Source organism: Coregonus clupeaformis, chromosome 24 (genome assembly GCF_020615455.1).
Source record: "Coregonus clupeaformis isolate EN_2021a chromosome 24, ASM2061545v1, whole genome shotgun sequence".
NCBI lineage: Eukaryota > Metazoa > Chordata > Actinopteri > Salmoniformes > Salmonidae > Coregonus > Coregonus clupeaformis.
The window spans coordinates 15,897,830-15,913,835 of record NC_059215.1 but is presented as its reverse complement, the minus strand read 5'-3'; positions in this window follow the sequence as shown (position 1 = coordinate 15,913,835).

Sequence of the window (16,006 nt, the reverse complement as noted above, 5' to 3'; positions counted from 1 at the left end):
CAGATGTGTTGTTGCCTACCCTTACCACCTGGGGGCGGCCCGTCAGGAAGTCCAGGATCCAGTTGCAGAGGGAGGTGTTTAGTCCCAGGGTCCTTAGCTTGGTAATGAGCTTTGTGGGCACTATGGTGTTGAACGCTGAGCTGTAGTCAATGAGCAGCATTCTCACATAGGTGTTCCTTTTGTCCAGGTGTGAAAGGGTAAAGTGGAGTGCGATTGAGATTGTGTCATCTGTGGATCTGTTGGGGTGGTATGCGAATTGGAGTGGGTCTACGGTTTCCGGGATGATGATCTTGATGTGAGCCATGACCAGTCTTTCAAAGCACTTCATGGCTACCGATGTGAGTGCTACAGGGCGGTAGTCATTTAGGCAGGTTACCTTCGCTTTCTTGGGCACAGGGACTATGGTGGTCTGCTTGATACAAGTAGGTATTACAGACTCAGTCAGGGAGAGGTTGAAAATGTCAGTGAAGACACTTGCCAGTTGGTCCGCGCATGCTCTGAGTACACGTCCTGGTAATCCGTCTGGCCCCGCGGCCTTGTGAATGTTGACTTGTTTAAAGGTCTTGCTCACATCGCCTATGGAGAGCGTGATCACACAGTCGTCCGGAACAGCTGGTGCTCTCATGCATGCTTCAGTGTTGCTTGCCTCAACGCAAACATAAAAGGCATTTAGCCTGTCTGGTAGGCTCGAGTCACTGGGCAGCTCGCGGCTGGGTTTCCCTTTGTAGTCCGTAATAGTTTGCAAGCCTTGCCATATCCGACGAGCGTCAGAGCCGGTTTATTAGGATTCAATCTTAATCCTGTATTGACGCTTTGCTTGTTTGATGGTTCATCTGAGGGCATAGCGGGATTTCTTATAAGCATCCGGATTAGTGTCACGCTCCTTGAAAGCGGCAGCTCTAGCCTTTAGCTCGGTGCGGATGTTGCCTGTAATCCAAGGCTTCTGGTTGGGATATGTACGTACGGTCACTGTGGGGACGACGTCGTCGATGCACTTATTGATGAAGCCGGTGACTGAGGTGATGTACTCCTCAATGCCATTGGATGAATCCCGGAACATATTCCAGTCTGTGCTAGCAAAACAGTCCTGTAGCGTAGCATCTGCGTTATCTGACCACTTCCATATTGAGCGAGTCACTGGTACTTCCTGCTTTAGTTTTTGCTTTTAAGCAGGAATCAAGAGGATAGAGTTATGGTCAGATTTTCCAAATGGAGGGCGAGGGAGAGCTTTGTATGCGTCTCAGTGTGTGGAGTAAAGGTGGTCTAGAGTTTTCTTTGCTCTGGTTGCACATGTGACATGCTGGTAGAAATGAGGTAAAACTGATTTAAGTTTGCCTGTATTAAAGTCCCTGGCCACTAGGAGCGCTGCTTCTGGATGAGCATTTTCTTGTTTGCTTATGGCTTTATACAGCTCGTTGAGTGTGGTCTTAGTGCCAGCATCGGTTTGTGGTAGATAGTGTGGTCTACAGCTTATCTTGAGGTGCTCTACCTCAGGCGAGCAATACTTTGAGACTTCCTTAATATTAGACATTGCGCACCAGCTGTTATTGACAAATAGACACACACCCCCACCCCTCGTCTTACCAGACGTAGCTGTTCTGTCCTGCCGATGCACGGAAAACCCAGCCAACTGTATATTATCTGTGTCGTCGTTCAGCCACGACTCGGTGAAACATCAGATATTACAGTTTTTAATGTCCTGTTGGTAGGATACAGTGGCTTGCGAAAGTATTCACCCCCCTTGGCATTTTTCCTATTTTGTTGCCTTACAACCTGGAATTAAAATGGATTTTTGGGGGGTTTGTATCATTTCATTTACACAACATGCCTACCACTTTGAAGATGCAAAATATTTTTTATTGTGAAAAAAAACAAGAAATAAGACAAAAAAAACTGAAAACTTGAGTAGCAATTACAGTTGCAAGTCTCTTGGGGTATGTCTCTATAAGCTTGGCACATCTAGCCACTGGGAGTTTTGCCCATTCTTCAAGGCAAAACTGCTCCAGCTCCTTCAAGTTGGATGGGTTCCGCTGGTGTACAGTAATGTCCGTAATCTTTAAGTCATACCACAGATTCTCAATTGGATTGAGGTCTGGGCTTTGACTAGGCCATTCCAAGACATTTAAATGTTTCCCTTAAACCACTTGAGTGTTGCTTTAGCAGTATGCTTAGGGTCATTGTCCTGCTGGAAGGTGAACCTCCGTCCCAGTCTCAAATCTCTGGAAGACTGAAACAGGTTTCCCTCAAGAATTTCCATGTATTTAGCGCCATCCATCATTCCTTCAATTCTGACGAGTTTCCCAGTCCCTGCCGATGAAAAACATCCCAACAGCATGATGCTGCCCCCACCATGCTTCACTGTGGGGATGGTGTTCTCGGGGTGATGAGAGGTGTTGGGTTTGCGCCAGACATAGCGTTTTCCTTGATGGCCAAAAAGCTCAGTTTTAGTCTCATCTGACCAGAGTACCTTCTTCCATATGTTTGGGGAGTCTCCCACATGGCTTTTGGTGAACACCAAACCTGTTTGCTTATTTCTTTCTTTAAGCAATGGCTTTTTTCTGGCCATTCTTCCGTAAAGCCCAGCTCCGTGGAGTGTATGGCTTAAAGTGGTCCTATGGACAGATCCTCCAATCTCCGCTGTGGAGCTTTGCAGCTCCTTCAGGGTTATCTTTGGTCTCTTTGTTGCCTCTCTGATTAATGCCCTCCTTCCTTGGTCTGTGAGTTTTGGTGGGCGGCCCTCTCTTGGCAGGTTCGTTGTGGTGCCATATTCTTTCCATTTTTTTATAATGGATTTAATGGTGCTCCGTGGGATGTTCAAAGTTTCGGATATTTTTTTATAATCCAACCCTGATCTGTACTTCTCCACAACTTTGTCCCTGACCTGTTTGGAGAGCTCCTTGGTCTTCATGGTGCCATTTGCTTGGTGGTGCCCCTTGCTTAGTGGTGTTGCAGACTCTGGGACCATTCAGAACAGGTGTATATATACTGAGATCTTGTGACAGATCATGTGACACTTAGATTGCACACAGGTGGACTTTATTTAACTAATTATGTGACTTCTGAAGGTAATTGGTTGCACCAGATCTTATTTAGGGGCTTCATAGCAAAGGGGGTGAATACATATGCACACACCACTTTTCCGTTATTTATTTTTTAGAATTTTTTTAAACAATATATTTTTTTCACTTCACCGATTTTGACTATTTTGTGTATGTCCATTACATGAAATCCAAATAAAAATCCATTTAAATTACAGGTTGTAATGCAACAAAATAGGAAAACTGCCAAGGGGGATGAATACTTTTGCAAGGCACTGTATCTACAATACAAAATGTTTAATACCACCATACAACAATATCACAATGTGTGCATGTGTCTCTTCACAGTCCCCGTTGTTCCACAATCTTTTTATTATCACTTTCTCTCAGACAATCATCAGTCATTTGTGTAAGTGCTGTGCTTGTTGAATGTCCTTCTCTATAAGCATGCTGAAAGTTTGATGTCAATTTGTTTACTGTAAAATAGCATTGTATCTGGTCAAACACCATTTTTTCCAATAATTTACTAAGGGTTGGTAACAGGCTGATTGGTCGGCTATTTGAGCCAGTAAAGGGGGCTTTACTATTCTTAGGTAGCGGAATGACTTTTGCTTCCCTCCAGGCCTGAGGGCACACACTTTCTAGTAGGCTCAAATTGAAAATATATTGCAAATAGGAGTGGTAATATCGTCCGCTATTATCCTCAGTAATTTTCCATCCAAGTTGTCAGACCCCGGTGGTTTGTCATTGTTAATAGACAACAATAATTTTTTCACCTCTTCCACACTCATTTTACAGAATTCTAAATTACAATGGTTGTCTTTCATAATTTGGTCAGATATACTTGGATATGTAGTGTCAGCAATTGTTGCTGGCATGTCATGCCTAAATATGCTAATCTTGCCAATAAAAACATTGTTAAAGTAGTTGGCAATATCAGTGGGTTTTGCGATGAATGAGCCATCTGATTCAATGAATGATGGAGCTGAGTTTGCCTTTTTTCCCAACATGTCATTGAAGGTGCTCCAAAGCTTTTTACTATCATTCTTTATGTCATTTATCTTTGTTTCATAGTGTAGTTTCTTCTTCTTTTTATTCAGTTTAGTCACATGATTTCTCAATTTGCAGTACGTTTGCCGATCCGTTGTGCTGCCAGACTTATTTGTCATTCCTTTTGCCTCATCCCTCTCAACCATACCATTTTTCAATTCCTCATCAAAACTTTAACCATTTTTACAGTCATTTTCTTAATGGGTGCATGCTTATTAGTAACTGGAATAAGCAATTTCATAAATGTGTCAAGTGCAGTGTCTGTTTGCTCCTCATTACACACCACGGACCAACAAATATTATTTACATCAACAACCTAGGAATCACTACAAAACTTATTGTATGACCTCTTATACACAATATTAGGCCCAGCTTTTGGAACTTTGGTTTTCCTAGATATGGATACTGCTTTCAAACAAATCTCTGCAGCATTAGTAAAGATATGATCAATACATGTTGATGATTTCATTCCTGTACTGTTTGTAACTACCCTGGTAGGTTGACTGATAACCTGAACCAGGTTGCAGGCACTAGTTACAGTCTGAAGCTTTCTCTTGAGTGGGCAGCCTGATGAAAGCCAGTCAATATTTAAATCACCCAGAAAATATACCTCTCTATTGATATCACATATATTATCAAGCATTTCACACGTTATCCAGATACTGACTGTTAGCACTTGGTGGTCTATAGCAGCTTCCCACCAGAATGGGCTTTAGGTGAGGCAGGTTAACCTGTAGCCGTATTACTTCAACAGTATTTAACATGAGATCCTCTCTAAGCTTTACAGGAATGTGGTTCTGAATATAAACAGCAACACCTCCACCGTTGGCATTTCTATATTTTCTGTAAATGTTATAACCTTGTATTGCTACCACTGTATCATCAAAGGTATTATCTAAGTGAGTTTCAGAGATAGAATATGAATGTAATCTGTTACTAGCAAATTATTGATTTCATGAACATATGTTAACATGGGCTATTTTGAGCACTTTTCTTCAGGGATGCTTACTTGTTTTTATGGCTTTACTGGGAAGCTTAGCAGAAGTAGACATGCTCATGTTCTTTATGTTAGTGCAGGGTGAGCTGCACACAGTGGACTTCCTACTAGGGCACACCGGCTCAGTGCTAACAGTATCACTCTGGTTCATAGGCACATGATTACTGTATACAATAGTTGTGGGATCAGCAGATGCATTCAGGGCAGTAAGAGGGACATAAATTAGGTAACTTACATTGTGTCTACCGACGCCCCTGATGTAATGTACATTTGCTGAAGCATTTTGACAACTCTGCTTCACAATGGTAGGGATTAGCTGAGCTGGGCTTGGGTCATTGCTAAGTCATTGTCTCAACACAGCCTTTTAATGCTGTGAAAGGATCCAGGAACCCAAATGATTTGGGTGGATCCCATCCTCCTTATAAAACGTGTTTTGTTTCCAAAAGTTATCGAAATTGTCACCAAAAGTTACACCCATTGAGCTGCAATAATCACGTAGCCAGTTGTGAACAGCAAGAATCCTGCTAAAGCGTTCAATGCCACGATTCAAGACGGCACAGGGCCATATATGATGGGATTGCTCAGTTGGGCCGGGCGGCCAGCTCTAGGAAGAGTCTTGGTGGTTCCAAACTTCTTCCATTTAAGAATGATGGAGGCCACTGTATACTACGTAGTCGTAGACCTATTAGACTATAGTCTACCAATAGCTACTGTATACTACGTAGTCGTAGGCCCTATTAGACTATAGTCTACCAATATCTACTGTATACTACGTAGTCGTAGACCTATTAGACTATAGTCTACCAATAGCTACTGTATACCACGTAGTCGTAGGCCAATTAGACTATAGTCTTCCTCAAATTATTGTTGTTTGTTCCTGAACTGGCCGAATGGCAGAGCTATCCTTCAGCACCACAAGTTGGTTCAACTTCTTTAACAGCACCATGAAGGTGCCCCAATCACTTAAAATGACATCTCATCAAGATCTGTTTTCTAGCCTAATAGTAATAATACCCATCACTTATTATTAGTATTACAAATAGAAGATGATCACTTCTCACAAAGGTGCTCCTTTAGTAAAGTTAGATCAAAGCTGGATCAATGTCTTGCAAGATCAATGATTAATTAGTATTCTACATAACAGAACTGAATATAATAGCTTAGGCCTATAACGTTCCTGTTACACCAAAAACACCTCAAGATTTTCCGATTGTTAGCTGTAACTGAATAGGTATGCGCCAGGCAGGATATATGCTTTGATTGAAAGAAAATACAATACACCATCTGCTTTAATTCGCTCATGAAACAATAATTCAACAAGATCTAAACGCATATTCCCATGAAACTGATTGAGATCAATCAAATGATTGGCATGGAGATGCAGATTGGACGTAAAAGGTTCTTCTTTGTCTGAAAGCAATGGCTAGCTAGTTTGCTAACTATTCTAGTTGGCGAGTAGCTATTAGCAACGGTATAGTTGTTTCACGCCTGAGAGTGCCTGTAATTACGCCAGCTGGCTGCCTACAATAATTACATACAATAATTGCCTACCATTCAGCTGTTTTCTAACCTCATTGTCTGAACCGTTAACGTTAGGTAGCAAGTGGCTACTGTGCTTGAAAATTAGCAAGCTTGTTGCAACCTGGATAGCTACTTGTAAACAATAGCTGGAACGACCGAGTGAACAGACGCAACTGGCTGAGTCAATTCAGTGGCTAGCTTTGCACTTGGCTAGCTAACAGTAGCTGCTAGGGGTAAGTCATAACCTACACTTGTGTTTTGTTTTTTACATATTGATAGCCCGAGTCGCTCAAGGAATTCGGGACATGGGTGACTAGCTATCGTTAGTTTGGCTCTCTCTGTGTGTTCGTACCGTGTGTTATGACGAGGAGTGCCCGGGACGTTTCACGGAATAATACTGCACCTAGTTAGCTAGCTGAATAAACTAGGTTAGTCTATTCCTAGAAAACATTGAACCGCTGTAGTTTACAACAATTATAGTTTCTGAGGTGGAAGTTGGGAGAGTTATATTTGGGAGTTGTGGCTCTCTCCTTTCCCAGATGTTTAGTTCATTTTATTCCGATCTCATCTGCATTATTGTAGCCATCTGCTGCAGCCTGTCAACTATGCCTCTGCCTATCCCTGTTCTCTCCCTCTCCGCACAGGCTACACAACGCCTCACACCGCGTGGCTGCCTCTCTAACCTGGTGGTCCCTGCACGCACCACACACCTGGAGTTCCAGGTCTCAGGCAGCCTCTGGAACTGCCGTTCTGCTGCCAACAAGGCTGACTTCATCCCAGCCTATGCTACCCTCCAGTCCCTCGACTCCCTGGCGCTGACAGAAACATGGATTACCACTGAAAACACTGCTACTCCTACTGCTCTCTCCTCGTCTGACCATGTGTTCTCGCATACCCCGAGAGCATCTGGTCAGAGGGGTGGTGGCACAGGAATCCTCATCTCTCCCAAGTGGACATTCTCAATTTTTCCCCTAACCCATCTGTCTATCTCCTCATTTGAATTCCATGCTGTCACAGTCACTAGCCCATTTAAAGCTTAATATCCTTGTCATCTATCGCCCTCCAGGTTCCCTTGGAGAGTTCATCAATGAGCTTGACGCCTTTGATAAGTTCCGTTCCTGAGGATGGCTCACCCCTCACAGTTTTGGGGGGATTTCAACCTCCTACATCTACATTTGACTCATTTCTCTCTGCCTCCTTCTTTCACTCCTCTCCTCTTTTGACCTCACCCTCTCACCGTCCCCCCTACTCACAAGGCAGGCAATACGCTTGACCTCATCTTTACTAGATGCTGCTCTTCTACTAATCTCACTGCAACTCCCCTCCATGTCTCCGACCACTACTTTGTATCCTTTTCTCTCTCGCTCTCCTCCAACACTACTCACTCTGCCCCTACACAATCAATCAATCAATCAATTTTATTTTATATAGCCCTTCTTACATCAGCTAATATCTCGAAGTGCTGTACAGAAACCCAGCCTAAAAACCCCAAACAGCTAGTAATGCAGGTGTAGAAGCACGGTGGCTAGGAAAAACTCCCTAGAAAGGCAAAACCTAGGAAGAAACCTAGAGAGGAACCAGGCTATGAGGGGTGGCCAGTCCTCTTCTGGCTGTGCCGGGTGGAGATTATAACAGAACCATGCCAAGATGTTCAAAAATGTTCATAAGTGACAAGCATGGTCAAATAATAATCAGGAATAAATCTCAGTTGGCTTTTCATAGCCGATCATTAGAGTTTAAAACAGCAGGTCTGGGACAGGTAGGGGTTCCATAACCGCAGGCAGAACAGTTTAAACTGGAATAGCAGCAAGGCCAGGCGGACTGGGGACAGCAAGGAGTCACCACGGCCGGTAGTCCCACGTATGGTCCTAGGGCTCAGGTCTCTCAGTTGGCTTTTCATAGCCGATCGTTTAGAGTTGAAAACAGCAGGTCTGGGACAGGTAGGGGTTTCGTAGCCGCCAGGCAGAACAGTTGAAACTGGAATAGCAGCAAGGCCAGGCGGACTGGGGACAGCAAGGTGTCATCATGCCCGGTAGTCCTGACGTATGGTCCTAGGGCTCAGGTTCTCAGAGAGAAAGAGAGAACGAGAGAGATTAGAGAGAGCATACTTAAATTCACACAGGACACTGGATAAGACAGAGAAGTACTCCAGGTATAACCAACTAACCCCAGCCCCCCGACACATAAACTACTGCAGCATAAATACTGGAGGCTGAGACAGGAGCGGTCCGGAGACACTGTGGCCCCATCCGAAGAAACCCCCGGACAGGGCCAAACAGGAAGGATATAACCCCACCCACTCCGCCAAAGCACAGCCCCGCACCACTAGAGGATATCCCCAACCACCAACACAATCCTGAGACAAGGCCGAGTATAGCCCACAGAGGTCTCCACCACAGCACAAACCAAGGGGGGCGCCAACCCAGACAGGAAGATCACGTCAGTAACTCAACCCACTCAAGTGACGCACCCCCTCCCAGGGACGGCATGAAAGAGCACCAGCAAGCCAGTGACTCAGCCCCTGCAACAGGGTTAGAGGCAGAGAACCCCAGTGGAGAGGGGAACCGGCCTGGCAGAGACAGCAAGGGCTGTTCGGCTCCAGCCTTTCCGTTCACCTTCACACTCCTGGGCCAGACTACACTCAATCATATGACCTACTGAAGAGATAAGTCTTCAGTAAAGACTTAAAGGTTGAGACCGAGTCTGCGTCTCTCACATGGGTAGGCAGACTGTTCCATAAAAATGGAGATCTATGGAGAAAGCCCTGCCTCCCGCTGTTTGCTTAGAAATTCTAGGGACAATTAGGAGGCCTCGTGGCCTTGTGACCGTAGCGTACGTATTGGTATGTACGGCAGGACCAACTCGGAAAGATAGGTAGGAGCAAGCCCATGTAACGCTTTATAGGGTTAACAGTAAAACCTTGAAATCAGCCCTTGCCTTAACAGGAAGCCAGTGTAGGGAAGCTAGCACTGGAGTAATATGATCAAATTTCTTGGTTCTAGTCAGGATTCTAGCAGCCGTATTTAGCACTAACTGAAGTTTATTTAGTGCTTTATCCGGTAGCCGGAAAATAGAGCATTGCAGTAGTCCAATCTAGAAGTAACAAATGCATGGATCAATTTTTCTGCATCATTTTTGGACAGAAAATTTCTGATTTTTGCAATGTTACGTAGATGGAAAAAAGCTGTCCTTGAAACAGTCTTGATATGTTCGTCAAAAGAGAGATCAGGGTCAAGAGTAACGCCTAGGTCCTTCACAGTTTTATTTGAGACGACTTTACAACCATCAAGATTAATTGTCAGATTTAACAGAAGATCTCTTTGTTTCTTGGGACCTAGAACAAGCATCTCTGTTTTGTCCGAGTTTAAAAGTAAAAAGTTTTCAGCCATCCACTTCCTTATGTCTGAAACACAGGCTTCTAGCGAGGGCAATTTTGGGGCTTCACCATGCTTCATTGAAATGTACAGCTGTGTGTCATCCGCATAGCAGTGAAAGTTAACATTATGTTTTCGAATAACATCCCCAAGAGGTAAAATATATAGTGAAAACAATAGTGGTCCTAAAACGGAACCTTGAGGAACACCGAAATGTACAGTTGATTTGTCGGAGGACAGACCATTCACAGAGACAAACTGATATCTTTCCGACAGGTAGGATCTAAACCAGGCCAGAACTTGTCCGTTAGACCAATTTGGGTTTCCAGTCTCTCCAAAAGAATGTGGTGATCGATGGTGTCAAAGGCAGCACTAAGGTCTAGTAGCACGAGGACAGATGCAGAGCCTCGGTCTGACGCCATTAAAAGGTCATTTACCACCTTCACAAGTGCAGTCTCAGTGCTATGATGGGGTCTAAAACCAGACTGAAGCATTTCGTATACATTGTTTGTCTTCAGAAAGGGCAGTGAGTTGCTGCGCAACAGCTTTTTTTCTAAAATTTTTGAGAGGAATGGAAGATTCGATATAGGCCGAATAGTTTTTATATTTTCCGGGTCAAGGTTTGGCTTTTTCAAGAGAGGCTTTATCACTGCCACTTTTAGTGAGTTTGGTACACATCCGGTGGATAGAGAGCTGTTTATTATGTTCAACATAGGAGGGCCAAGCACAGGAAGCAGCTCCTTCAGCAGTTTAGTAGGAATAGGATCCAGTATGCAGCTTGAAGGTTTAGAGGCCATGATTATTTTCATCATTGTGTCAAGAGATATAGTACTAAAACACTTAAGTGTCTCTCCCGATCCCAGGCCCTCGCAGAGCTGTGCAGATCCAGGACAGCTAAGCCCTGGAGGAATACGCAGATTCAAAGAGGAGTCCGTAATTTGCTTTCTAATGGTCATGATCTTTTCCTCAAAGAAGTTCATGAATTTATCACTGCTGAAGTGAAAACCATCCTCTCTGGGGAATGCTGCTTTTTAGTTAGCTTTGCAACAGTATCAAAAAGAAATTTTGGATTGTTCTTATTTTCCTCGATTAATTTGGAAAAGTAGGATGATCGAGCAGCAGTGAGGGCTCTTCGGTACTGCACGGGTACTGTCTTTCCAAGCTAGTCGGAAGACTTCCAGTTTGGTGTGGCGCCATTTCCGTTCCAATTTCCTGGAAGCTTGCTTCAAAGCTCGGGTATTTTCTGTATACCAGGGAGCTAGTTTCTTATGACAAATGTTTTTCGTTTTTAGGGGTGCAACTGCATCTAGGGTATTGCGCAAGGTTAAATTGAGTTCCTCAGTTAAGTGGTTAACTGATTTTTGTCCTCTTACACAGATGGTAATGCGCCGCCGCAACCTTCGCTCTCTCTCTCCCACTACTCTCTCCTCTTCCATCCTATCATCTCTTCCCTCTGCTAAATCCTTCTCCCTCCAATCTCCTGATTCTGCCTCCTCAACCCTCCTCTCCTCCCTTTCTGCATCCTTTGACTCTCTGTGTCCCCTATCCTCCCGGCCGGCTCGGTCCTCCCCCTCCAGCTCCGTGGCTTGATGACTCATTGCGAGCTCACAGAACAGAGCTCCGGGCAGCGGAGCGGAAATGGAAGAAAACTAAACTCCCTGCCGACCTGGCATCTTTTCACTCCCTCCTCTCTACATTTTCTTCATCTGTTTCTGCTGCTAAGGCCACTTTCTACCACTCTAAATTCCAAGCATCTGCCTCTAACCCTAGGAAGCTCTTTGCCACATTCTCCTCCCTGCTGAATCCTCCCCCCTCTCTGTGGATGACTTCGTCAACCACTTTGAAAAGAAGGTTGACGACATCCGATCTTCGTTTGTTAAGTCTAATGACACTGCTGGTCCTGCTCACACTGCCCTACCCTATGCTTTGACTTCTTTCTCCCTCTCTCTCCAGATAAAATCTTGCGACTTGTGACTGCAGGCCGCCCAACAACCTGCCCGCTTGACCCCATCCCCTCCTCTCTTCTCCAGACCATCTCCGGTGACCTTCTCCCCTACCTCACCTCGCTGATCAACTCATCCTTGACCGCTGGCTATGTCCCTTCCGTCTTCAAGAGAGCGAGAGTTGCACCCCTTCTCAAAAAACCAACACTTGATCCCACTGATGTCAACAACTACAGACCAGTATCCCTTCTTTCTTTTCTTTCCAAAACTATTGAGCGTGCCGTCTTTAGCCAACTCTCTTGCTATCTCTCTCAGAATGACCTTCTTGATCCAAACCAGTCAGGTTTCAGGACTGGTCATTCAACTGAGACTGCTCTTCTCTGTGTCACGGAGGCTCTCCGCACTGCTAAAGCTAACTCTCTCTCCTCTGCTCTTGTCCTTCTAGACCTGTCTGCTGCCTTTGATACTGTGAACCATCAGATCCTCCTCTCCACCCTCTCCGAGCTGGGCATCTCCGGCCCGGCTCACTCCTGGATTGCGTCCTACCTGACCGGTCGCTCCTACCAAGTGGCGTGGCGAGAAGCTGTCTCCGCACCACGTGCTCTCACCACTGGTGTCCCCCCAGGGCTCAGTTCTAGGCCCTCTCCTATTCTCCCTATACACCAAGTCACTTGGCTCTGTCATATCCTCACATGGCCTCTCCTATCATTGCTACGCTGACGATACACAACTAATCTTCTCCTTTCCCCCTTCTGATAACCAGGTGGCGAATCGCATCTCTGCATGTCTGGCAGACATATCAGTATGGATGACGGATCACCACCTCAAGCTGAACCTTGGCAAGACAGAGCTGCTCTTCCTCCCGCCCGTTCCATGATCTCGCCATCACGGTTGACAACTCCGTTGTGTCCTCCTCCCAGAGTGCGAAGAGCCTTGGCGTGACCCTGGACAACACCCTGTCGTTCTCCGCTAACATCAAGGCGGTGACCCGATCCTGCAGGTTCATGCTCTACAACATTCGGAGAGTACGACCCTGCCTTACACAGGAAGCGGCACAGGTCCTAATCCAGGCACTTGTCATCTCCCGTCTGGATTACTGCAACTCGCTGTTGGCTGGGCTCCCTGCCTGTGCCATTAAACCCCTACAACTCATCCAGAATGCCGCAGCCCGTCTGGTGTTCAACCTTCCCAAGTTCTCTCACGTCACCCCGCTCCTCCGCACACTCCACTGGCTTCCAGATGAAGCTCGCATCTGTTACAAGACCATGGTGCTTGCCTATGGAGCTGTGAGGGGAACGGCACCTCTGTACCTTCAGGCTCTGATCAGTCCCTACACCCAAAGGAGGGCATTGCGTTCATCCACCTCTGGCCTGCTGGCTCCCCTTCCTCTGCGGAAGCATAGTTCCCACTCAGCCCAGTCCAAACTGTTCGCTGCTCTGGCACCCCAATGGTGGAACAAGCTCCCTCATGACGCCTGGACAGCGGAGTCACTCACCACCTTCCGGAGACATTTGAAACCCCACCTCTTTAAGGAATACCTGGGATAGGATAAAGTAATCCTTCTACCCCCCCTAAAAAAAAAAAAAAAAAAAACAATTGTAAAGTGGTTATCCCACTGGCTATAGGGTGAATGCACCAATTTGTAAGTCGCTCTGGATAAGAGCGTCTGCTAAATGACGTAAATGTAAATGTGAAACGTGAAGAATTAGCCTATCACTGACGATTGACAGTGACGATAGCCTATTTTTAAATTAGATACGCCTAACTTGGTGTTTGGGGGTATTAAAAATAGATCATTTTATTGAGACAATATATGTGGACATAAATAGACGTTGCAATTGGAGGATATATTTTATGCATATTCCATAATGATAGGCTATTCAATTGGCTGCATTTGTCGGTACAAACTTTGATTAAGGAAATTATGACGTTGTTTATTTTTTTGCGCTCCCTCACCTAAAAAAATAGCACTACACCACGGATCATCAGACATCACAGATATCACTGTTTCACACATAGTCTAGATGCACACACGCGCAGCCTACACACCACCGACACACCGTGCAGGCCGAGCTCAAGGACAGCGCGAGGAGGGAGGCAGAATCCTGTTAATGCACGTGGAATCCACTAAAAGCAACAGATCACGAGCTAAATCTTTTACCGTCCAGATGTTGATATTGATCATGATGATGAATGTTGTCCCCTTGAAGATCTGCTTTGTCTGTCGGCAGGCAGCGTCCACGAGGATGAAGTGAAGGAGATGGAAGGAGGGATGGATGAGGGAGAGGGAGGGAGGGAGGGATGAGGGAGAGGGAGGGAGGGATGAGGGAGAGGAAGGGGGGAGGGAGGGATGGATGAGGGAGGAAGGGAGGGATGAGGGAGAGGGAGGGATGAGGGAGGGAGAGGGAGGGATGGATGAGGGAGAGGGAGGGAGGGAGGGATGAGGGAGAGGAAGGGAGGGATGAGGGAGAGGGAGGGAGGGAGGGATGAGGGAGAGGAAGGGGTGAGGGAGAGGGAGGGAGGGAGGGATGAGGCAGAGGAAGGGGTGAGGGAGGGAGGGATGAGGGAGAGGGAGGGATGAGGAAGGGATGAGGGAGGGATGAGGGAGAGGGAGGGATGAGGGAGGGAGGGATGGATGAGGGAGAAACACTTCATCCATGCCTTGAAGTTTCGATTAATTAAACTGTTGAGCCTACCATGATCAATTATGAATAGGCCTAGATTTGACAGATAGCTTCTCTACCTGGGGGTTCCTTCCTATTGGTACTGTAACAGGTAATGGCTGTCCAAATGATCATCAATAAATACCCCCCTACTGTTGACCAATCGCTGACGAGGGGGCGTAGATTTCAGCTACCGACTTCGGGGTTGCCTCGAGAGAAAAAATGTAGTGTGCCGAAACATGTCCTCATAATATATGCACTAACTGTTCCAAACTGTTTTGGCTGGGAAGCATGCAGACACCTTACTCTCTCTCTCCCGTACCGCTCTCCCTCTCTTCCAGCCTTAGTTTATTAATGGAGAGAATGCTGCACCCTTCCTTATTCATATTAAAAAGAGATAGACAGAGAGAGAGAGAGAGAGAGAGAGAGAGAGAGAGAGAGAGAGAGAGAGAGAGAGAGAGAGAGAGAGAGAGAGAGAGAGAGAGAGAGAGAGCAGGAGAGAGAGAGAGAGAGAGAGAGAGAGAGAGAGAGAGAGAGAGAGAGAGAGAGAGAGAGAGAGAGAGAGAGAGGAGAGAGAGAGAGAGAGAGAGAGACAGGAGAGAGAGAGAGAGAGAGAGAGAGAGAGCTTCTTATTGTTTCTCTGTTTTATTTGGAAGGCAAACATCATGTAGACCATGGGTGTCAAACTCAATTAGTGGAGGACGTGTGTCTGCTGGTTAATTCCCTTTAATTAGTGGAGGACGTGTGTCTGCTGGTTAATTCCCTTTAATTAGTGGAGGACGTGTGTCTGCTGGTTAATTCCCTTTAATTAGTGGAGGACGTGTGTCTGCTGGTTAATTCCCTTTAATTAGTGGAGGACGTGTGTCTGCTGGTTAATACCCTTTAATTAGTGGAGGACGTGTGTCTGCTGGTTAATTCCCTTTAATTAGTGGAGGACGTGTGTCTGCTGGTTAATTCCCTTTAATTAGTGGAGGACGTGTGTCTGCTGGTTAATTCCCTTTAATTAGTGGAGGACGTGTGTCTGCTGGTTAATACCCTTTAATTAGTGGAGGACGTGTGTCTGCTGGTTAATTCCCTTTAATTAGTGGAGGACGTGTGTCTGCTGGTTAATTCCCTTTAATTCGTGTCCAACTAAGACCTAGACAACCAGGTGAGGGGAGTTCCTTACTAAGAGCTAGACAACCAGGTGAGGGGAGTTCCTTACTAAGACCTAGACAACCAGGTGAGGGGAGTTCCTTACTAAGCCCTAGACAACCAGGTGAGGGGAGTTCCTTACTAAGACCTAGACAACCAGGTGAGGGGAGTTCCTTACTAAGACCTAGACAACCAGGTGAGGGGAGTTCCTTACTAAGAGCTAGACAACCAGGTGAGGGGAGTTCCTTACTAAGACCTAGACAACCAGGTGAGGGGAGTTCCTTAC